This window comes from Trachypithecus francoisi, unplaced genomic scaffold (genome assembly GCF_009764315.1).
Source record: "Trachypithecus francoisi isolate TF-2019V2 unplaced genomic scaffold, Tfra_2.0 Lachesis_group1, whole genome shotgun sequence".
Lineage (NCBI taxonomy): Eukaryota > Metazoa > Chordata > Mammalia > Primates > Cercopithecidae > Trachypithecus > Trachypithecus francoisi.
In genome coordinates, this window is record NW_022681454.1 from 126804878 (window position 1) to 126828283 (window position 23406).

The following is a 23406-nucleotide window of genomic DNA, read 5'->3' on the forward strand; positions in this document are numbered from 1 at the left end:
TTCTGCTTCCTAACTATATTTCAAATAGGTCAGTTACTCCCCGCTTTTACTGGCCTCTTTCTTTAACACATGACCACCGTCTTATGTCTGGTCTCCCACAGGAGCCTCCTTGTTAATATCCCACTTATGTGATTCTAGTGGTATCTAACCCATGATATTTTTTATCATTGCATTTTGTGTGTATTCGTTGTAGCGACTACCATACATTTTTATATGAATATTTATGTTAAATTTCATGTGTATATTTTCTTGTTTATTATCTCTCTAAGCAGATAAACTGTAAGAAGATAGACTTGTGCCTTTTACTTCATCAGTGGATATAAACATTTTTAACAGTGACTGTTATATATTAGGAGGTCAATAAATATTGTTTTTAACAAGAGACTGACTTGCTTAAAGGCCACAAAAGTAGTGCTGTGGCTACCCCCCCAAAAAAAAATCTATTTCCAAGAAAAAAATTTTACATATATATATATATATATATATATACACACACACACACACATACACACACACACACATATTCATCAATTGACTATGTATCATATTATATTTAGCAACACATCTATAGAAGAGGCAAGTTTGCTTAGGGAAGTAATAGCCAATGTTGATTTTATATTGATTTATATTAATTTTAAGACTTACTTTTTGATCAGCTTTTGTTATTCTTTGTGGTGGTGGTGGTGGTGGTGGCTTTTTTCCTATCACAAATAAAACAAAACTGGCAATTCGTTTAAATCATTCCAGTGACTCAAGAGTTGTCTCAAAGTGTACTAATCATTTACTTCATAATTTACTGTCAAATGTTAGTGCACATCATTTTATACAGGAAAAAAACTGATTATTTTAATGTGGATTTTAAGTAGAAACTTAGAAGCAATACTGAGATTAGACTGTAGACTAACTATAAGCACTGTCACTATATGTTCAGCAATTGGGAGAGATTGCTGAATGCATGAATTTGGCTTCAGTTAGTACCAACATAATAAAATGGCTATAGCACACGGCATGAAAAAGGCCACTTAAGTACAGATTTGGTAAAGTGATAAGGAAAGGGGCAAGACTATAGAATTTTACAGATAACTCATCTGATGAGAAAATAAGGCAAAAAGTTGGTAGTAAAAGAGAGAACAGTAATGGGATGATAGACAGATGGAGAAGCAAATATAGCAAGAGAGGTGAAGTAGAGTTCTCCGTGTTTGAAGGCAGACAAAAAGTCACTGAAGAGGAAAAATTAAATTTGGCAGAGAGTGAGGAAAACATAAGAATCATATCACTCAGAAGCCTCAGTGTCTTCCCTAGTTCTGTATAATAATTTGTATATCAAAAAATATTTTTACACAGTTATATTACATGACCCTTACACAAACTATTTAAGTCTAAGTGAAGTAAGACAGGTGGTTCTATTCCCATTTCACAGATTAGAAAACAGAAGCTCAGTTCCTAGGGTCATGCAGCAGGTAAATAACATAAGGGAGAACAGAAGTATTCTGATTTCTACAGTTTAATACCTTCCACTACACTATGTTGACAGTATGGTATTAATCTTTAAGCAGGAGGAGATTGAAATCTGCTGTGAGAAAGGAAGCATTTAAGGCAATGATCCAAAATGAGACTCTTTTGCCACCCACACACTTGAATTATTACTACAGCCTAAGTAAATTTCAGTAAACCAGGAGTGTAGAAAGAGATGGCTGTCATGAAGGGGCAGGAGTAGCATTCATTTTTTCTTCTTTTTAAGCAAACCTTATGTAAACCTTCTACCAATTATTGGAAATACATTGGTGAGCAAAACCAGTCATAGTCCAAGCCTTCCTAAAGCCCATTTTCTAGTGAAAAAAGTAGGCTTTTTGTCAAACAACAAAATTAAATTTTTAAGTGCAAACTCAAATATCAAGGCAAAGTACACAATGCTATGAAATAATTTTACATGAGTCTCATAGTGCTGAGAAGGCCAGGAGATACTTGCTTACCTAGAAGGATGGCAATTGATTTAAATTCTAAAGAAGGAATAAGAGTGAAATACCTGAGAAGAATTAGGGCAGGCACAGAGCCTGCTAGGAAGACTTATATATGAAGAAATGAAAGAATTTGGTATGACCAAAAAAATGTGGTGTGCTAATGTTCCTGTGCCCTGAATTAAAACCAACAGAGTAGAATTCTCTTTATTTTAAACTGTTATGTAGTGGAATTGAGTCAGAAAATTCTGATTCAACATTTTTTCCAAGAGATGACTATCCAAAAACAAAGTATGACAAATGTAGTTCATTGATATTATTGATTTTTATTTGAGATTTGTGAATCAGGTAGCATCTCATATAAAAATAGAGAGGTGCTATGTTGGACATAGGCGAACAGTTGGGTTTCATAAGGTAGGAATAAGAAAACAGGTAGTCAAAAGAGCAAATTGGTTAATACCAGGTACTTCAGGTTATTTTTCGTGTAAGAGTTAAAGTAGAGACTTCCGTATTATTTCCGTGGAGGTTGACGGGATTCTTTCCAACTGATTGTTGAAACTCCTGTTTTCAGGAAAACACTTGTCTGTCCGAGGATTTTCCTACTTCCTCACAGTTCAGTTTGCTCTGTTTTGGTTTGGTCTGTTGGGATCTAGTGTAGGAACTCAGTGCAAAACAATGGCGTCCTACAAATTTTAATTAACATGACTCAGAAATAGATAATAAAATGATAGCTTTAAAGTAATAATTTCTGGGAGGGTGTGTGTGTGTATGTGTGTGTGTGTGTGTGTGTGGTGTGTGTGTGTGTATTCTTGCAAAGGATTTAAACAGTGTTTTGCACATGACAAATCATCATAAAATAATAATTAGTTAATTCTTTCAGCACATATTTACTGAAAACCTAGCAAGTTCAATGTGTGCAAGCACTCCACTGGAGGCTTTTATCAGCTTTTTATCATCTAGTATTTGACCAAAGAATGGCCAGGATGCAGTTAAAAAGAATACTTCTTGCTTTGAAAAAGCCAATTCAATACATGTTTACATACTTCTAGTTTCTAGATTTCTAACTTTCTGTTTTTGCCATAGCCTCAGGTAGGACAGGAAAACCATTCTTACAGTGCAGTAGTGATATACTCTCCAATATGGTAGTCGTCTGCCACATGTGGCTATTGAGTATTTGGAATGTGGCTAGTACAACTAAAACTTGATCTTTTATTTTATTCAGCTTTAATTTAAATAGCTGCATATGGCTAGTTTCACCTGCATAGTGCCACTTCAGAGGGATTCAGAAAAAGACTTTTAAGTTCCCACTGCAATACTTTTGATACGTTTCGCATGAACTTGCTATTTCTTGTATCGTGTGGCCTGGATGTAATTGAAGGAGATGTTTTCTTTGTATAACGGAAAACTTGAGAAAAAAATGTAGGTGTAAACAAAAGCTCATTTTCGCAACTCTCTTGGGGAATAAAAAGTGAACATGTTGATATCAAAAAGTCTGCCAAAACACACAGATGGAATTTCACAGGAATTGATTTTTTCAAGAACCCAAAAGAGTTAAACAATTTTCTTGATGTTTATTATTTGAGAACCAACACTCACAAAAATATAAAAACCATAAAAATAAAGGAAATAAAATTACTTGTGTAATAAACATTTAGAAAAATCTAGTGGTGATTCAAAGAAGATAGGTGGAAGATTAATCTGAGGTCAGCCAACTTATTTCTCTCAATTACTTCCAGTGTTTAGTTTCTGTAAGACACCCTTTTTTTCTAAAATATTTACTTTTGAATATGAATGCATGAAATTGAATTTGTTGATTCAAAAAGTAGAAAAAGTAAATAAAGTTAAAAGTATATTTTTCTTCCATGTTTATATCACAGCTTTGTAGTAACACTGCTTAGTGATAACTACTGCCTCTTTTTATGTTTATTTTTTTGCAATATCTTGGAGCTATTTTATTTACTCCTCTAACATATTTACTGAATGCCTGTTTATTATAAGATAGGCAATGTTCTAAGCACTGGTTTATTGCAGTGGGAATAAAAGACAGAAAAAAGGTCTTCAAAAAATTACATTTCAAGAGAAGAAAAGAGGCAATAAACAAAATAAATAAGTAAAATACATGGTATGTTAAACAGTGACAAGAGGTACAGATTTTATAAATATTCTTAAGGAGAGCAAGGTGTAGAAAGAAAAAAGGGATAAGGGAGTGCCTCACTGGGGAAGAAGTTAACGTATGGTAATCAGAGAAGAACTTTCAGAGCTTTATTTTCAGCAAAGCCTTGTAGAAAATAGGGAGCAAAACATAATCAAACAGAGAATTCCACATTCAAAGACCTTACTACAGGAGCTTATTCAGCATCTTCTAGGAAAGCATCTTTGCAATATGGGTGGAGCAGAGTGATCACAAGGCAAAGACTTCATATATTAAGTAATTAATACCATCAATTCATTGATTAATCATTGTTATAGTATTCTGCGTATCATATATGCCTTTTTTCTCATCAAATGTTTTAGGAGTCTCTAGAATAGGGATAGGGTTTCTCTCTAGTACCTACAACTCTATTAATTACACATAGCCTTTAAAATAATTGCATACTAAGGTCTTATTTCTCTTCCAGAATATATTATGTAATACTTACAGAAATATCTCAGCTGCTTTCTTCTTCAATGTTCTTTTCAATGGCTAAGTTCATTTTGAAATACAAAAATCAGCCCCTTAGTTGGGGACACAAAACAGATTGTTTTGCACTGAATATAGTTCCATGAAGAATTGTTAAAATGTTAATTTACTTAATTATAATTACATTATTGCTTGCTATTATTTTTACAGCAAAAATAATAGGCTTATGGAAGAGAACATTACACTAATTTTGTTTATTAATGAGGACATCAAAGTCTAGAGAGAGGTAAAATAATTTGCCCAAACTCACACGGGTGTTTATAGTTACAGCTAGCATTACTACCTACTTGCGTGATAGCTACCTCTAGCATTATCATGTACTTAATATGTGATAGCCACTGTGCTACACACTTTACAGGTACTATGTACTTTTAATCCTTCCCACAACTCTGTGAGATAATCATTATTACCATTTTTATTTTGCTCATAACAAAACTGAGGGAAATAAGTAACTTCTTCAAAGTCACACAGCTGCTGAGCAGTGGAGATGGGATTTTGTCTAGATCTTTATGCCTCATGCAGAACCCACATGGATAACTGTTTACCACAATGCTAGAGAGAGAGGGGGAGAGATACAGAGATAAGAAGGTCCTTTAGAAGGCAGATAGGTATGCTGGAAAAAAAAATCGCTATGGCCACTCATTGACTGAATCTCGCCTTCACCTAATAACAGTATTTGTGAAACCGCTTTTGCAAAAATTGTAACTGAGGAAATTATGACAGTGAAAGAGATCAGACCTAACCAACTCCATCTTGCTTCTAACCTTTAAGCTGTCCTTGTTCATTCCTGGATGTGTGTCAAACTAACCTAGGGAAGGTATTTGGTTGACTCTGAAACAAAATTGATAATAGCTCTTTCCCAAAAAGACTCCCTTCTTGCCTAGGGATCAGTCTGCCTTTGTAGGAATAACAAATTAACCATGATATTAGAAACCTTGTAGAAATCTAGGGGTCATGCAGCCTCTGGCTGCAAGAGTCTGAATCTCCCCAAATTGCTTCTGGGGATAACATCACTATTGTAAAGTCTAAGACCAGTGCATGAGGTCTTTTGTAGACCATGTGCTCCATGGATCAGCTAACATCACCCAGACCAGTAATCTTTCTCAACCAGTTCTGTGATCCCACTCGGGAACAGAAAACAGCCAGAAATCTTAGTTATGATTCCATCTCCAGCCTTACCAATCAGCACTTGCCACTTCCAGAGACCTTACTGCAAAATGATCTTTATAGGAGAGACTGATTTGAGTAATAGCAAAACTCCAGTCTTCTACACAGATGGCTGTGCGTGAATTACTTTTTCTCAATTGCAATTCCCCTGTCTTGATAAATCAGCTCTGTCTAGGCAACAGGCAACGTGAACCTGTTGGGCGGTTACGTGTGGGGCATGCTACATAACTTTGTGAATCTATTTTCTCTTTTGAAAACTGAAGAATCAAATTCAGCTCCATATTTGCTTAATCAGGACCTTGACTTTTCTATCATGAGTAGAAGTTAGAAGCTATTAAACTTCTTAACTTAATTGGTGAGTAAATTCTTATAGATTAAATAAGAGAAGCTATTCAGTTGAGGTGAAAAGCATTATACGCCTAAGAAGAACACAGATCATTATATTTAAAAAATAGCACTTGATTTTAAGTGACATTTTAGTATAATATAAAAAAATCTGAAGTACCCAATGTTTTGAAGGTTAAAAGAGTACATTGAAATTAATAAGGTGCTCATTAATTCACCCCATATTATCTGCTTATTTTTCATTCTTTTCTTTCGCATATATGTGAAATTTTAATTGTGTTCAATGAAGAAAGTCCATATTCTCAGCATAGATCATTATGTATACACATTGTAAACATCTAAAAAGTAACTGTTTGCTTGTACATATAGATCTATAAGTTCCAATGGAGATTCATAAGAGTCATTTAATATTTACGATAGATGTAATTTGATATTTTTTGAAATTTAAAATAAATTTGTTTTGTAGGGTCTCTGAATAGGCTATTGATCTGATGCCATACATGATTTTTACTGTGGTTACTCAGAAGCAAAGTCTCAGTTACTTTGATTGCTGTATTTTGCCAAACGTACTTTTTCAACTTGTGCTTCTGTATATGAAAATGATATGATTTACCCACTGTGAGTTGGAAGTTTTTTCAAGTTATTTTTACATTGTTTGTAATGAATTTACAATAAGCATCCAACTTCCCACATCAAACCCCATGGTGATCAATTGAATGCATTTACTGGATCACCAGCTGAGACATTAGGGTGTAATCTGTGCCTAAGGATCTGAGATTTCTCTGTATAAATTTAATTTACCCTTATGGGGATCAAAAGCTAATTAACACCCATTCTTTCCAAGTGAGCTAAAAGCTTGAAGCAATTAGTATTTGAAAAATATTTTCTTTCAATAATATTTTTTTCAGCATGTAATCTTGATTGGTTCCATTTTAGGCACTGATAGGGTATACTTTAAAATTAGAAATGTATGGACTGTGTTTTTTGTATTTTTGTTGTTTTCGTTAGTATTCCCTGATAAATATTTACACAACAACTCCAACAACAACAACAACATCAACAAAAACGTAGTGTCTAGGTGCTGATTCCATCTTACTTTCCAAATGAGATGACTAATAACTTTCAAGACATCAAGATTATTCTCTCACAGAAGAAGTGAGAAAACATTTTTAATCATTAACACAAGGGAGTTTGTCACTTTTCAGTGGCGGAGACATTGTGTACTAGTTGCTTTAGCCTTACGGTTGTTGATTAGTTTACACAGATGTGTTAGAAATGGAGTTTCTAGCAATATTTTCCATGACTAGTGAATGAATAAACACTGTTTTAAAAATATGCCTCATCTAAGACATTATGCTATTCTTATCAATCATTATATTATTATTATTATTATTTTTTTTTTTTTTGAGACGGAGTCTTGCTCTGTCACCCAGGCTGGAGTGCAGTGGCCGGATCTCAGCTCACTGCAAGCTCCGCCTCCCGGGTTCACGCCATTCTCCTGCCTCAGCCTCCTGAGTAGCTGGGACTACAGGCGCCCACCACCACGCCCGGCTAGTTTTTTGTATTTTTTAGTAGAGACGGGGTTTCACCGTATTAGCCAGAGATGGTCTTAATCTCCTGACCTCATGATCCGCCCGTCTCGGCCTCCCAAAGTGCTGGGATTACAGGCTTGAGCCACCGCGCCTGGCCTATCAATTATTATATACAAGTAAAATGCAAGCCTGTGTGATTATACAGTTTCTTTTATATCTAACCATTATTCATGAAGAAAATAGTCAGGAACAGAAAGATGATAAATGGTGGTGGAAACAATTGAAGTTTTTGTTTTGCTTTAAAACACTGACATAATTTCAAAGTATGATATATTACCAAGTCTCTTTATTATAATAGTATGTTGACAAATGATATTGTGAATGGGTAATTTGTATTACTACAAACCAAAGATTAGAAAGAATTGTGTATAATAAGTTAGAATCTTTCTTTTATAAATATCCCTTGCTGGTAGCACATCAAGTGCTTAACTCAGTTCATTAATGCAACTTTGAGGACTTCAGAGTGAGCATGAAAAGTATAGCAAATGTGACTACAGTGACTCTAAGGGGAAATACCCCTACAAATACCTTCATACATACAAATACCTTTCACACTAATACAAATGGTTTTGAGGAAGAGATGATTAACTTCCTCTTTTTTTTTTTTTTTTTTTTTTTGAGACGGAGTCTTGCTCTGTCGCCCAGGCTGTAGTGCAGTGGCGTGATCTTGGCTCACTGTAGCCTCCCGCTCCACCTCCCGGGTTCCAACAATTCTCCTGCCTCAGCCTCCCAGGTAGCTGGCATTACAGAAACTCGCCATCACAGCGGCTAATTTTTGTATTTTTAGTAGAGATAGGGTTTTGCCATGTTGGCCAGGCTGGTCTCAAACTCCTGACTCCAGGTGATCCAACCGCCTCAGGCTTCCAAAGTGCTAGGATTACAGATGTGAGCCACCGTGCCCGACCAGGATTAACTTCATATTAGGTTTATAGAAAGTAAAAATGTTCAACTACTTTTGTTGTTACTTTCTCTTTATGGTGGAAAATTGTAAGACATGACTTACAAAAACAGCATGTAAAATTTGTCAACAGTTATTTACTCTTTTGGGTTAGGGCTTTTTTTTCCTCAAAGTATTTTTTGACATCTAATATTACTGGTAAAAGCAGTATATTAAACCATCTAGCTGTGCTTTTTCTTCTTTTAATTTAGAAGTTCTTACCTGGGTTCTCCATACCTCTACAGGGTTTGTGAAATTCTAGAAATCACTTTATATTTTTATTTATTGATTATGGCAAAGCTTTACTACATCTTACTACGTTATTATATCCTGGGTAATTCATTGTGCTCATCATTAAGGTTGCAAAGATGAAAAAGAGCAAGAAGCCTAGAGTTCAGCAAGAGATATATACCAGCAAGTTATATCACCGAAATATATACAAAGTTCAATAGGATGATATGAAGGGAGTGTCTGCCTGTAATGAAGTGAAGGGCACATAAGAAATCTTATGGAAGAGGTGATCTTTCAGCTTAGTTTTGAAGATTGAGTAGAAATTTGGCAAGGTTAGTAAAACTAACGGGTACACATGTTTTTTTCTTTATAGTCATATATTTTTTGTATGCAGAAAGCTATGTTGGGGGCTAGAACACTGTGGTAAGCTGAATAATGGGACTCCCATATTATCCAGGCCCTGATCCCTAGAACCTGAGTATTACCTTCTTTAGGAAAAGGGACTTTGCAGATGTGATTAAGAGCTTTTCTTAGTTATCTCTTTATTGCTTGTTTGTTTTATTTTTTCTTTTTTAGAGACAGGGTTTAACTATGTTAGCCAGGCTGTAGTGGGAATGTAGACTAGTAAAACCACTAGTGAAAACAGTATAGAGATTACTCAAAAAGCTAAAAAGAGAACTACAATTAAATCCAGCAATCCCACTAGTGGTTATCTATCCAAAGAAAAACAAATTAATATATTAAAGAATATCTGCACTCATATGTTTTTTGCAGCACTATTCACAATAGGAAAGATGTAGAATCACATCTTTCACATTAAACCTGTATTTCAATTATAAGTTCCCAGAAACACATGAATCAATAAAGAAAATGTATGTGTACATATTAGAATACTCTTCAGTCATAAAAAAGAATGAAATTATGTCATTTGTGGCAACATTAGTGTAACTGAAGGTCATTATTGTAAGTGAAATAAACCAGGCACAAAAAGACAAATACCATATTTTCTCACTTATTTGTGGGAGCTAAAAAATCTGATCACATGGAGGCAGAGAGTGGAAAGATGGAGAAAAGAGACTGGGAAGGGTGAATAAGGGGAAGGAGGGAAGAAGATAAGTAGGTTAAAAGGTACAAACATATAGTAAGATGTAATAAATTCAATGTTTGATAACAGAGTAGGGTGACTGTAGTTTAACAAAAATATATTGTATTCAGAAGATGGGCACTCTAACTACCCTGATTTGGTCACTAGACATTATATACTGTAATAAAATTTGACATGCATCCCATATGTTTGTACAAATAATAAATAAATACATAAATACATAGAAATATTAAATGAGTTAATGCATGTCAAACATTCCACATTGGTTTGGCACAGAGTAAGTGCCCAAAAAATGTTAGCTATAATTACTATCAAAAAAAATAAAGATGGTCTGGGTGTGGTGGCTAACGCCTGTAATCCCAGCACTTTGGGAGATCGAGGCGGGTGGATCACCTGAGGTCAGGGGTTCCAGATCAGCCTGGCCAACATGATGAAACCCCGTCTCTACTAAAAAGACAAAAATTAGCCAGGCGTGGTGGTACACGCCTGTGGTCCGGGCTACTCTGAGGCTGAGGCAGGAGAATCGCCTGAACCCGGAAGGCAGAGGTTGCAGTGAGCCGAGATCGTACCACTGCACTCCAGTCTGGGTGATGAGCAAGACTCCATCTTAAATAATAATAATAATAATAATAATAATTAATTAAAATAAATAAATAAAGATGTTATGTAATAGAGATGCTGATGTGCCAATATGGATTTGGGAGGTTAAGTGAAGCCACTACCTTGGTATACTTTGGGAAGAACATGCAGAAGAAGAAAATAGTTCCAATTCCAGAATAATGGGAAATGAAAAATGGAAAACTCTGGATATAAAAGAAGATCTAGTAAGAGAGATTGAAAAACAATCTAAAAGAGAAGAGCATAAACAAATGTAATGTTAAATTCAAGTCCAGAGATCTGTCCACACTTGCATATCAGAAAGGGAGATATAATAAAGGATTGGTAATTGCAAAGCAGGGCTGGATTTCTAGGTAAGATAAGAATTCATAAATCTGCAGTTTTTCCCCAGATTCATTGTAAGTTTTATGTTTTAAAAATAATATAGAAGTACATTAAACACGTGTTTCAATTATCATGAGGAAAAAAAATATGGCTTAACTCTGATTTTTAAAAATTGCCATTTGGATTCATACTGTTATTTAGATTGGTGAAATCTTCCATTTTCATCTTATAAATTACATGCTATTGTGGTTTCTGGTTATAGCATATGGATTTTTATTCCATGGAAACTAAATTAGTAGAGATGCAGTACAAACAAGTATACCAGTTGATCTTTGAAATGTGAAGTTTCTGATCCAATCGAGAAGAAAAGGATATTTAAGAAGGAAACTGTTATCTACCTTTGTGTTCCTTTTAAATTTTGTCACAGTGTCACTGTGGCATGACTCCCAAGTGGCAAGATTATTAATCTTTATTTGATAAAAATATGTAGCCTGAGTCAAATTTGTATGAAACCAAGGGATATTCTAAAATTCATAATTTCTCTACTTCGTGTTTCATAGATAAAAAGATTTCTGTAGATCACTAAACTAGAAAAGATTTCTGTTGATCACTAAGCTAGAAAAGATTTCTGTTGATCACTAAGTTGTTTTCTCCTAATTCTGTTTACATGTAAAGTTTACTTTCAAGTGGGCTTGCTTTTGAGCTAAAATAGCCTTTTCTATTATACTAACCATAAGTCACTTTAGCTTGAACTGTTATAAAATATTAAATCAATTTTAATTAATCTCCCCTAAGGGTATAAGACTAAGATATTTCTTTTCACATTTTTAACACATTCATCATATTAAGCTTGCTATATTAATGTATAATGAATTTGGAGCTTGTTTCCAGTATTGGATCAATGTGCTCAAAATACACAAACTTTCCCTTCCTCCCCAGTGATTTGGACAGCAGTAACCTTGGTCTCAGGTTGATTCTCTTGGAGATTTTACTAATTTTTCCATGAAGGACTTTATGATGTGCAAACCATTGGTTATATGACTTGTATAAGTGTCTCCTTCCTTAAAATATTCAAATATATACTTTATTGATTTAGAAAATATTAATGATCCCAAAAGAGTGGGTAGTGGTTGAAAAACAATATTCTTGACTTCCAGGAATGTTTAATAGAAATTGTTGGCTTTAGGGCCCGGCGCGGTGGCTCAAGCCTGTAATCCCAGCACTTTGGGAGGCCGAGATGGGCGGATCACGAGGTCAGGAGATCGAGACCATCCTGGCTAACACGGTGAAACCCCGTCTCTACTAAAACAATACAAAAAACTAGCCGGGCATGGTGGTGGGCGCCTGTAGTCCCAGCTACTCGGGAGGCTGAGGCAGGAGAATGGCGTGAACCCGGGAGGCGGAGCTTGCAGTGAGCTGAGATCCGGCCACTGCACTCCAGCCTGGGTGACAGAGCGAGACTCAGTCTCAAAAAAAAAAAAAAAAAAAAAAAAAGAAATTGTTGGCTTCCTTCCCTGACTTACTTCCTGGTAAGATGATGCACTCAGATTTGTCTGTCCATGCCTATAACGGGAATGATTGGACACTGGTTTACTGGTTCGTTGTGAAAGCAGATCCCATCAGTTTTCATAGTTTTTTTTTTTTTTTTAATTTTTACCTATGTAAGATCATTTATACAATAATATAACATAATGATTAACACCTCATGATTGATGTCAAATAGATCTCTCCAAATCCAGAATTTGCCATTCATTATGATTTTTTTTAAACTTTCTAAGTCTAACACATGGCGTATCTGAGGACAAATAAAAAATAAAGGCTGTTAGTCCTCTATTTTGGTTCTACTTTCAGAGAACATAATATAGTACTCTGATGTGCCACTTCATTTAATGCCTACCTTAGAAAGGATTATAGCAGTTAGAAATGAAAAAAATCGAGTAAGAAATGTGCTGACATCTTTCAGTTCATATCATCTGCTGATGTCGACAGATAATTGAGCACTCTCTATGTGCCAGGAAAAGCTGTAGGTAGTGATATCAAGCTTAGTATTTCCATAAATGAAGTTAACATTGAAGATGAACACTTGAAATTAAGTTCCTAGGCTGGGCATGGTGTGCATTTCTATAATCTTAACGCTTTGTGAGGCAGAGGTGGGCAGATTGCTTGAGCTCAGGAGTTGGAGACCAGTCTGGGTAACATGCCAAAACCCCACCTCTACAAAAAAATAGAAAAAAATTAATCAGGCATGGTGCCTTGTGATCGTGGTCCCAGCTACTTGGAGGGGGACTGAGGTGGGAGAATCCCTTGAGCCCAGGAGGTCGAGGCTGCAGTGAGCTGAGATTACACTACTAAGCTCCAGCCTGGGTGACACAGTGAGACCCTGTTCCCCTCCCCACGTTTGCCCCGCAACCCCGCCCTTCCCCCACAAAAAAATTAAAATCCCTTAATGTACTAGTACTTCATGACCTACCATTGTTATCACTTATAAAGGAAATTGGCAGTCTGCCCTTGTAAATAGGGAAGGTGATATTCAACACTTATAATGAGCTACATATTTTCATATATAATATCTCAATTAATTTAGTCATTAAAAAATTGGTATATGAGTTTTTACTCAGTCTTAGATTCAATAACAGGAAATCATAAAAGCTTATGAATGTATTCAAAATTGGATACATAAATGAATAATATAGAGGGAGTTTCTCCAAGTATAATATTTTAAGTTACATGAATTAAAAATTAACCAAGCTTAAAATCAAAAATTAACATAACCAGTTTAAAATATAAATTGTTTGCAATCAATTCTATATGAAGAAAATATTTGCAGTTGGTTCGTAACTGTTAGAAAATGCCATCAAAGAATTGGATATAAGTATCAGGTGCTTTGAGGAGAGAGATATAATTCTCAAATCTCTTTTTTCTTTTAGATTTCTTTTAAAAGAATTAAGATCAAAATATTTCCAGATTACTTGTCAGATTTCCAAATGAAGTCTCAGGTCTCAAAATAACCGACAAAACTCTGGTACTTGTAAAATACAAGTAAATACAAGCCTATCATAAGTCGGTCTAACAAAATTATGTTCCCAATTTTGGTTATCGAAGCAATTAATTAATTAATTAATTTTTCTAGGCATAAAACAGTGTATTTAATGGTTTATGTTTCAAGAGACAAATGTCTAATTTTAATCCTGCCATTCACTCCAGCTTGGCAACTTTGAAAATTCTTGCCACTGCTGCTCCTGCTTCCCTATTAATAAAATATTAATAATAGGGTTCTGCCTTCCCTAAAGAGTAAATCTGTAAAATACAGCAGAAATTATTTTGAATGTTAAAATTATATATAATGTTAATATTATTTTACTATAACTTAATAATTTGAATTAAGCCATTTGGATTCATAGCTTTTATTTAGATTGGTAAAATCTTCCACTTGCATCATATATATATATATATATATACACACACACACACACACATATATATTCAAATTTGGGGTATTCATATAGTCTAAATTTGCTGAATTTCAAGTTTTGTGAACCTTTTCTTAAATTGGAAAACTATTGTGGATAATGTAAATTTTTTACTGAAGTAGTAACGCCATTTTAGTATTCGGTGATGGTATTGAAAGACTGAGCATCGTCTATTACAGTTTCTTGTTCAGTAAAAGGGTGAGTATCCATTCTTTATTTTTTAGTACTCTTTTAAAAAGGCCTACTCCCAAGTTGAATTTCTTTTAAGGCTAAAGAAAAAAATCCTAATGGAAAAGTAAAATCGCAACTTCTTGGCCTGAGACCATGTAACACTATTTTTCAGATGGGAAAAGAGGAAGAGTGAAAAATGTGATGAACCCTTAATACTATAAGCTCCTTTAACTGAGATGTGGTGTGGTAATTGCTTTTTATTTTTTGTAACATCTCCTGGAAATGGTAATGCTTTCAAGTGAGGATCAAAGAGAATGACCTACATAAGAAATAGATTGCAACATGTAGTTACCTTTTTCATCCTTTGTAATATGCTTTTTGCATCCATACTTCTAATACGAAACACAGCATAATGTTCATCATTTTTTAAAATGAGTTGTCACTAAGGTCAGATGGGATACTTGGAAACTATAAAAAAGGTGATTTGGGCCAAAGTGTTAATGCCAATAGATGAATCAGTCTTTGCAGACCATCCTTGTACATTTAAAGAAAACACCAAAGATTCAGAAACACACATGCATATATTATCTATTTCTGATGTAGTGTATTTATGTATGTATATATAATCAGAAATAGGCAATTCATCTATATTTTATCACCCAAAATATTCATCAAAAAGTAAATGGTGTAATAGTAGGACAGGTAATAAAATGGTACAGCTTTTAAAGCTTATCAACACATTTAATTCAGTTTTTTTCCAGCCATAAACCTGGCCAATCGAAAGGTATCCTTCAACATATGTTAACCACATATTTTACCAAGAATTTTTCACAAGAAAATATATCTTTTGCCAACCAATCACAGGGCTAAAGTTATGCCATTATTATTCTGGTCTGAAATAATGTGCCAATTATTATCTAACAATGCATCAGATATTTTCAATGATGAAAGTTACCCAAAGAGGCAAGAGTAAAAAGTTGTGTGGAAAGTTTCGGTGTCTAGAAATTGGCAGAGAAAGAATCCAGTGGTACCAGGAAAAAGGCAAATGACTTAATTCACAAACTTTCTCAAGGGCTGTCCTTTTCCAATTTTCCTTCTACCAACAAATGTAAAACATCCTATCCTGACACTCTGCTGTTTCTTGAGAAAAGATGGAGTTCATTCTCCAATATCATTTGTAATTATCCTTGACAGCAGAAGAAGGTGAAAAAAAATTTATTAGTGACCCAGATAGAGTGAGTACGTTGAAAATAGTCACATCTGTTTTGATGGAAAATGATTCTTATCTTACAAAGATATCTGAAGAGGTGTTCTATGGCTATAGCATCATCATTCCTTTAAAAAATAAAATTACTTTCTGCATAAAGTCTAGAGGTAGCCTTTGAGAGTCATTTCAGGAAGGCCTGAATGAACTGATAGATGTCTGCCAGTATGCACTTAACAATTTTGGGACAAACATAAAGGGCTGTAAGTATACAGAACAAAATAGAAATGGATTAGTCAATATGTCTGCAATAAAAGAAAGTGCTTCTGTAAAGAGATAGCTGCATTTTATTGTATATTACAGATTTATTTGCTTCATGCAGAGCTTGCTATATATTTTCTGAATATCTGTTTGTTGGATCTTATTTGTCCCATAATCATGGTAACGTTTGATATGTATTTCTGTTTAAATAAACATTGTTTCTACGATGTCAAGCTCCAAATGACAAATTAAACAATTTAATGAAATGCCTATTTGATAAGATAACATTTAAATAAAACATTTTGTATATAAAATATTGAAACAAAACTAAGTTGGAACTGGTCTTAAATATTTTGACCATCTTATAGAACAAATATCCTGAATTGAAGTCTTTCAGGGTTTATTAAAACATCTTCCTAATATTCTACTATTCCAAAGTCGGTTTAAGCTTGCACCTTCATGAAAGAGATACTTTTGGAAATGGACAAACCAAACCAACTAAATGCAAGAGATGATAAAAGCACACCATTTGGCCCAACTAAAAATGCTTAAGCAAATGTGAAAATATGCTTCGCAATCATAAAAATTACTAAGGAATCTGAAAATTTTGCATGCGGATAATACATAGTACAAAAGTTCCTTGATTTATTTATCCAACTTAAAAACATGATATTATCAAAATGAAATAAAATATAGAGATGTTCAATAAACATGGAGTAACTAAATCAACTTTTAAATATTTTAAGGTTTGTGAATTCTATATTATAAAAACTTTAAAGATTTCTACATATGATGTATATATTCATGCTTACTTTAACTATAACACTATAAGAAGTTTTACTTGATAAAACCAGTCAAAGATAAACTTTAAAAAGTGATAGAATTTCAAAGTATGCCTTTTGTATTCATAGGACACTTGTTTATTATTTTAGAGGGTTTTTTATATGAAGGATCTTTAGCTGGTACCTAAAACTAATTGAAAGTTTTAAATTATAACCAATGTACAGAGTTTGTTTCAATTTCTGATGCTTCATGCTTTCATTTTAGCAGACAGAGGAAATGTTTTTTCATGTGCCATGTTTGCCAAGAAAAAGCACAATATTCTTCATGCAGATCCTAAAATCTTGGCTTAGGAACTAGAAATCTAATTTCTGTGAAAAAAAAAAAAAGGTGGAACAAGAAATATTCATCCAGTTAAATAACTATTTGGAAAGCACTGTAGAGATGAATAAATTACCCCCTGAGAATTAGGTTCAAGATTTTGGGAAAGATCATGTGTTTGGTGATTCATATTTATTCCCTTCCTTAAGGAGATAGCTCTGAAAGGAAGAAATCTCAGTATCCTTCTCTTGAAGTAATAGGTATTTTCACATGCACAGAAATGAAGGTAGTGTTTTCTTGCAAGAGCCTATTTGATTTCTGGATTGTGTATCTAGATTTTACACCAGAATACCAGAGCTAGCTAGACTGAATTTTATATATTGTGAAATTAGCATCCTCGTTTTACAGAAAGAAAACTGAGTTTCAGAGAGATATATTGCATCCTTGATGACTCCAATTTGTACAGGCACAACCCACAAACAAACGTTGCACTGTAGAGAATTTATAGTCAGATTTACCATTTAAAAATGTTTTGTACAGGAAGTCTAGTGCTTTTTTTGAAGCTCTTACAGTGCTTCCTTACACTGATCTCTTACAGTGATCCTAAGTGTTTAACATGGTTTTAGTTTTACATCTCAACTCTCCTCCCTGATCTATCCATCTAGACAACGGTCAGAATTAAAATGGTTGTGAATGACGAATGATATCAAATATTTAATAAGCTATTCTAAATCATCAGACTGTAATTACATAAAAGGTTGTTATAATGAAAACAAGTGGCTTATGTGGCCAGTAGAACCCTGGTATAAAATATTGTAGTCTCATAATTCAAAATATGCTTTTGATTATTATTTGATGTAACACAAGAGTTCAAGAATAAAAATTGACTTGTCTATTATCTATCCTGCAGTTTTAGGTTCATAAAATTCTGTAAAAGAGATTTGTCTCCTACAAAGTCAGCATGACTATGCGTGGTACTAGTCACTTGGAAAATTCAAGCTCACATTTTTAGTACATATTTCAGCAGTCTCTTTAGCAGTGAGATTTCATAGTTTCTTTTCAAAAATTATGTGTACATATGTATATATTTATATTTATTTTAGGCATGCAGATGTACATTTTATTCTGTGGCTGTAGCTGGAATCTGAGCAAAGCTGTTCTTTTCCATGACCTCTAGAGACTAAGGTTAAGATTTTTACTCCTAACTAGCAAATAGTTTATCAAGTATGCGTTAAGCTTATTTCTCTCTTTATTTACCTATAAATTTGGCTGGTTATTTATTTGCTTAAGAAATCCTTAGATCTATATGGAAGAACACACTCAAAACATTTCTAGCCTTCTCTTTCTTCAACACTTTATGTCCAAAATCTGAAAATCTACAGTTGTCACCAATTAGGCCAAACTATCGTTGGTTAGTGGAAACTTGCTCACTGACACTGCAGAATAGTTGAAGGAAAGCCCTGAGTGTGCTACTTAGCAGCACCTCAATTAGTCAAGGGTCAGGTGGTGAACAGTTCAGCATCCATGCTGATAGAAATGGTGCAGAAAAGCTAACATTGTTACAAAGGACATGACTTGGTAGTGTCATTGTAAAATTGCATTTATATTCAGTAGCACATTGTATATGCATATAGAAACTATTTTCATTATTTTTCAAGGAATTATATTTGAGAACAGTATCTTGAGACTTGAAAAACATCTGATTTATTACACGTGCCCCAGTATAAAAATTACCAATCATTAAGTGTTAATATTAATTTAATATAATTGGTAATTTATGTACATGCTTTTAACTTTTGTGTCTTGGTAAACAAAAAGCACTTTTTTTTTCTTTTGCCTTTGTATGTGAAAGGAGAAAAAAAAGCACTGTAATCTGTATTATGTAGATTGGCAACAAAGTAGCTAACATTACATTTCTGATTCGCCACCATACATAACTCTTAGTGTCTGCTTCTTTTAATTTTTAATATAAAGTTCTATAATATAAAATAACAATAAAGCACTAAATGCCATATTCATTCATTTTCCCTGAGAAATGAGATATTATAGACAAACATTCATATTCTGATTTTTTCTTAAGTAACAACGACAGTCTCTAATATATACATTTTATATGTTTCAGTTTCTTTTCCTTTTCTTTTTCTTTTTGTTTTTAGAGATGAGTCTCGCTCTGTCACCCAGGTTGGAGTGGAGTGGCATAACCTTGGCTCACTGCAACCTCTGCCTCCCCGGTTCAAGCAGCTCTCCTGTCTCAGCCTCCCGAGTAGCTGGGATTACAGGTGTGAGCCAGCGCACCTGGCCTAGTTTTTTTTTTTTTTTTTTAATTGTTTAAAGTAAAAGAACAAAGTAATAGAATCAATAACTATTCTTTCTTTTACTGATTGGCTTTGCCCAACTTTTTGGATCATTATTTTTTATAACACAATGTCAGTTTATCTTTTGTTATTTTTAAAAATGGAAATATATTTAATCAAAGCATGTTTCTTTAATTTTATTTTGAAATGTTTTCTTTATAAACTAGTCACAGGGAAGTGTGTGTGTATATATAAATAATTTTTATACATATTTAAACTACATTAGAATACTGGTAGTTTTGTATATATATGTATACACATACAGAGACATACACACACACCTCCATTGTTAAAAGAAATGGAAAGCACAATAAAAATCATCCTCATTATTCTAATTTGATATATAAAGTAAATCTTAGAGAGATTTTGAAGCACCGTTAGGTATACAGCTAGAATCCCAGTTTCCAAATGTCTGTTTTCCTAGCAAATGATTGTAAAGATTCTAAAGTTACATAATTAAAATAGCTCTCAGTCAACCAAAATAAGTAGAATTTTGCAAGAATTTAAAGCATGTTCCTGAGTATTGGAAAATGGTCAGACTGTGTGACTCTCCATTGAATAATCTGATAAGTTTTTTAGGTTGGGTGGCAAAGAATAACTAATATTTGATTCTTTTAGAAAAGGTTTATTATTAAGCCTCTAATACTGCAGCACCTTGTAAAATGCATCCCGAACTGCTAAGCCCACCATCTATTCATCTAAGATCCTGTGGGCACTTAACTTAAAATTGTAGAGATTATGCCTAATAACCTACTTGTATGCTCAGCTTACGTGCTATAGATTGTAGGGGTTCTGTGAGTAGTTCTCTAGAAATGTTATCTATGGCTGCCTTTTATCTGAATTTATTATGTCTAGCTGTATTGTGCAGAAGTCCATAAAGTAGTAGATAACTACTTTACTTCTAAGATATATATACCTCATGGGATGTCCACCAGCTGGAATTTCTCCAGGTTCTATTTTGACACAAAATGTCCTTAAGCACTTGGGTGTGGCCTCTGAATTGTGGCTGTCTTAGCAGTCTAGAAATTATTGTAATTTGGTGAACAAATCATGTACAAGAGAAGTTTAATATGGCATTGAATTAAAATAAAATTAATATTAGTATAAAGGTAGTTAAGGGAAGGGGAGCTATAAAGGTCCTTTAGATTTTTCACTTTAACAACCTATTTTCAAGGATGGAAAGCCAAGATGATAAACTTGTTTTTAAACTAAAACCTGGAGAGTTATTACCAGTGTCAGGCTGGAAACAACATTTATTGGCTGCCCATGAAAATATCAACCTGGTACCTTTCATGGGAAAAGGGTCTAGTGCACAGAATTGGTAGGTCCTAGAGGCAGAGTGTGTTAATCTACTTTGCTAATTAAATTCTTAGATTTTAACAGATTAAAAATGGCAGAATTTCCCAGTGTATTGCAAAATAACAATACATGCACACATAGAATATTGGAGAGTAAGGTAACATATTTTTATAGTTACTTAAAGTACAGTGGAATACGAGTTGGTTTGTATATATTTGTGCTATATTTAATGTTAACATATAAATTAAATACTATAAAAATAATCTGAAGGACGAGAAATATACTTTTCCACAAGTCTCTGACACAAATATTCCGCAAACCTAAAATTGGTTGGAACATAAATGCTTGGGGGCAAATAGAAAAAAATATAGTCAATGGATTTCAGGATATAGTCTCGTGGAACTTTTACTAAATATATTTTCTGAAGTTGTTTCCATTACAAACAGTTCCTTGTAATGCTGTATAGCAATGATTGTTGAAAAATTCTTCCATATTTTGAATTGAAAGACTATCATTTGTCTTTCATTACCCTGGGAATAGCACAAAATGGCTTTTGTTGTTCCTTTCACCATTTTGTAATTACTAATTTTCAAGTTTGATATCTACTGATTCTTCCAGGAAAGGTGAGTAAAAGGGGAAGTAAGCAATTTACAGTTATTTAAGAAGTAATGCCTGAAATAATGGTCACTTCGATTGTAATTCTGAGTTTAGAACTCACTGGGAGGTCACCAAACTTTAAAATGACCGTGTTAACTCAGTAAACAGATCTTATTTATTTAAAATTGCCCCTCTGCTACACATTAACATTGTACCCTTGATCAGACTATTTAACTGCAGCCTCTCTTCCCTTATCTGTGAAATGAGGTTTACCATCATTCATAGATGGTATCATCTATGATGCCATCATGGATGGTACATCATGATATCTATGATACATCATAGATATTTTGTGATGTTAAATAAAATAGTGGATGTAAATTTACAGCAGAGAATCTTATAGACCATGTTTCATTTAAGTTAAAAATAAGCTATCATTTTGGTTAATTGTACTTTTTTTTTGTTTTTAAGATAAGTTAGACATCTTCTAAGTCATATTGTACATAAACCACATTAAAATTAATGTTATTGTTTGAAAGGTAATATCTATTTGAAGAGAATTATATTTAGGTTTATAGGAAAACTGCTTCTCTGCTCATAATACTTTTGACATCAAATATGTGGGTTTTCCACACCAAGCAATTCTCCAGGTCTCTGGAGATACCATACATGGGTGTCCTACAATCTAATTAGATTCTGACACCCAGCGTTAGCACAGACCCAACAGAGAAAGAGCTCAGTCCCACAAGACTGCCCTTGTTTCAAGCATCAACTGAAAGTAGTGAGTTCCCAGGTTACCCACACTTCCGTCTGACATGACTACAAATTGTGGCTTTCCACAGCCCCTTCTTCAGCTTCCACAATTTACTGTAACAGCTCACAGAACCCAAGGAAACAGTTTGCTTAACACTATCAGTTTATTGTAAAAGATTCTATGAAGGATACTATGAATCCAGATGGAGAGATACGTAAAGCCAGATCTGGACTGGTCCTGAACACAGTAGCTTATTCTCTGTAGAGCTGGATGTGCCACCTTCTGCACACATAGATGCATTAACCACCATGAAAGCTCTGTAAACTACATCATTCAGAGATTTTATGAAAGTTCCATGACACAGGCATAACTGATTAAATTGAGCCATAGGTGATCAGCTCTTCTCCCCTTCACATAGGTCAGAGGTGCAACTGAAAGTTCCAACCCTCTAATTGTATGGCAACCACCCTTCATCCTGAGGCTATCTAGACACACATCAAGAGTCACTCTATTAGCATAAACTCAGATATAATTGAAAGGGATTTATTATGAACAACAAAAGACACTCCTCACACCTATCACTCAAGAAATTTCAAGGATTTTAAATGCTGTGTACCAGGACCCAGGGATGAAGATCAACTATATACTTCCTATTATATCACAATATCACAAGGTTGTTATGTGACAAACCAAGGAAATTCACATAAAAATGAATTTGTTAATTCAGAGGACCTTCTCATACACTAAGTCACTCCCATTAACCAATCCAGATTCTAATACAGATAATAATGACTTACAATGATTTGACTTACAATTTTTGACTTTATGATGGTGTGAAAGTGATGTGTTCAATAGAATGTGTACTTTGAGTACTCATATAATCCTTTGTTTTTCACTTTCAATACATTATTACATAATATATTCAATACTTTATTGTACAACAGGCTTGGTGTTAGATGATTTTGCCCAGCTACAGGCTAATGTAAGTGGTCTAAGCACATTTAAGTCAGGCTAAGGCAAGGTATAATGTTCTGTAGGTTAGGTGTATTTAATGCATTTCTGACTTATGATATTTTTAACTTACAATGGGTTTATTAGATGCAACCCTATTGTAAGTTAAGGTTCATCTGTACTGGTTGAGCAGTACTTGTCTGGTACCATATCTGGAACTTACACTTATGTATTAGGTACTTTGTAATGTAATCCACGCACACACAGGTATAGTTGTTTCTTGGTAT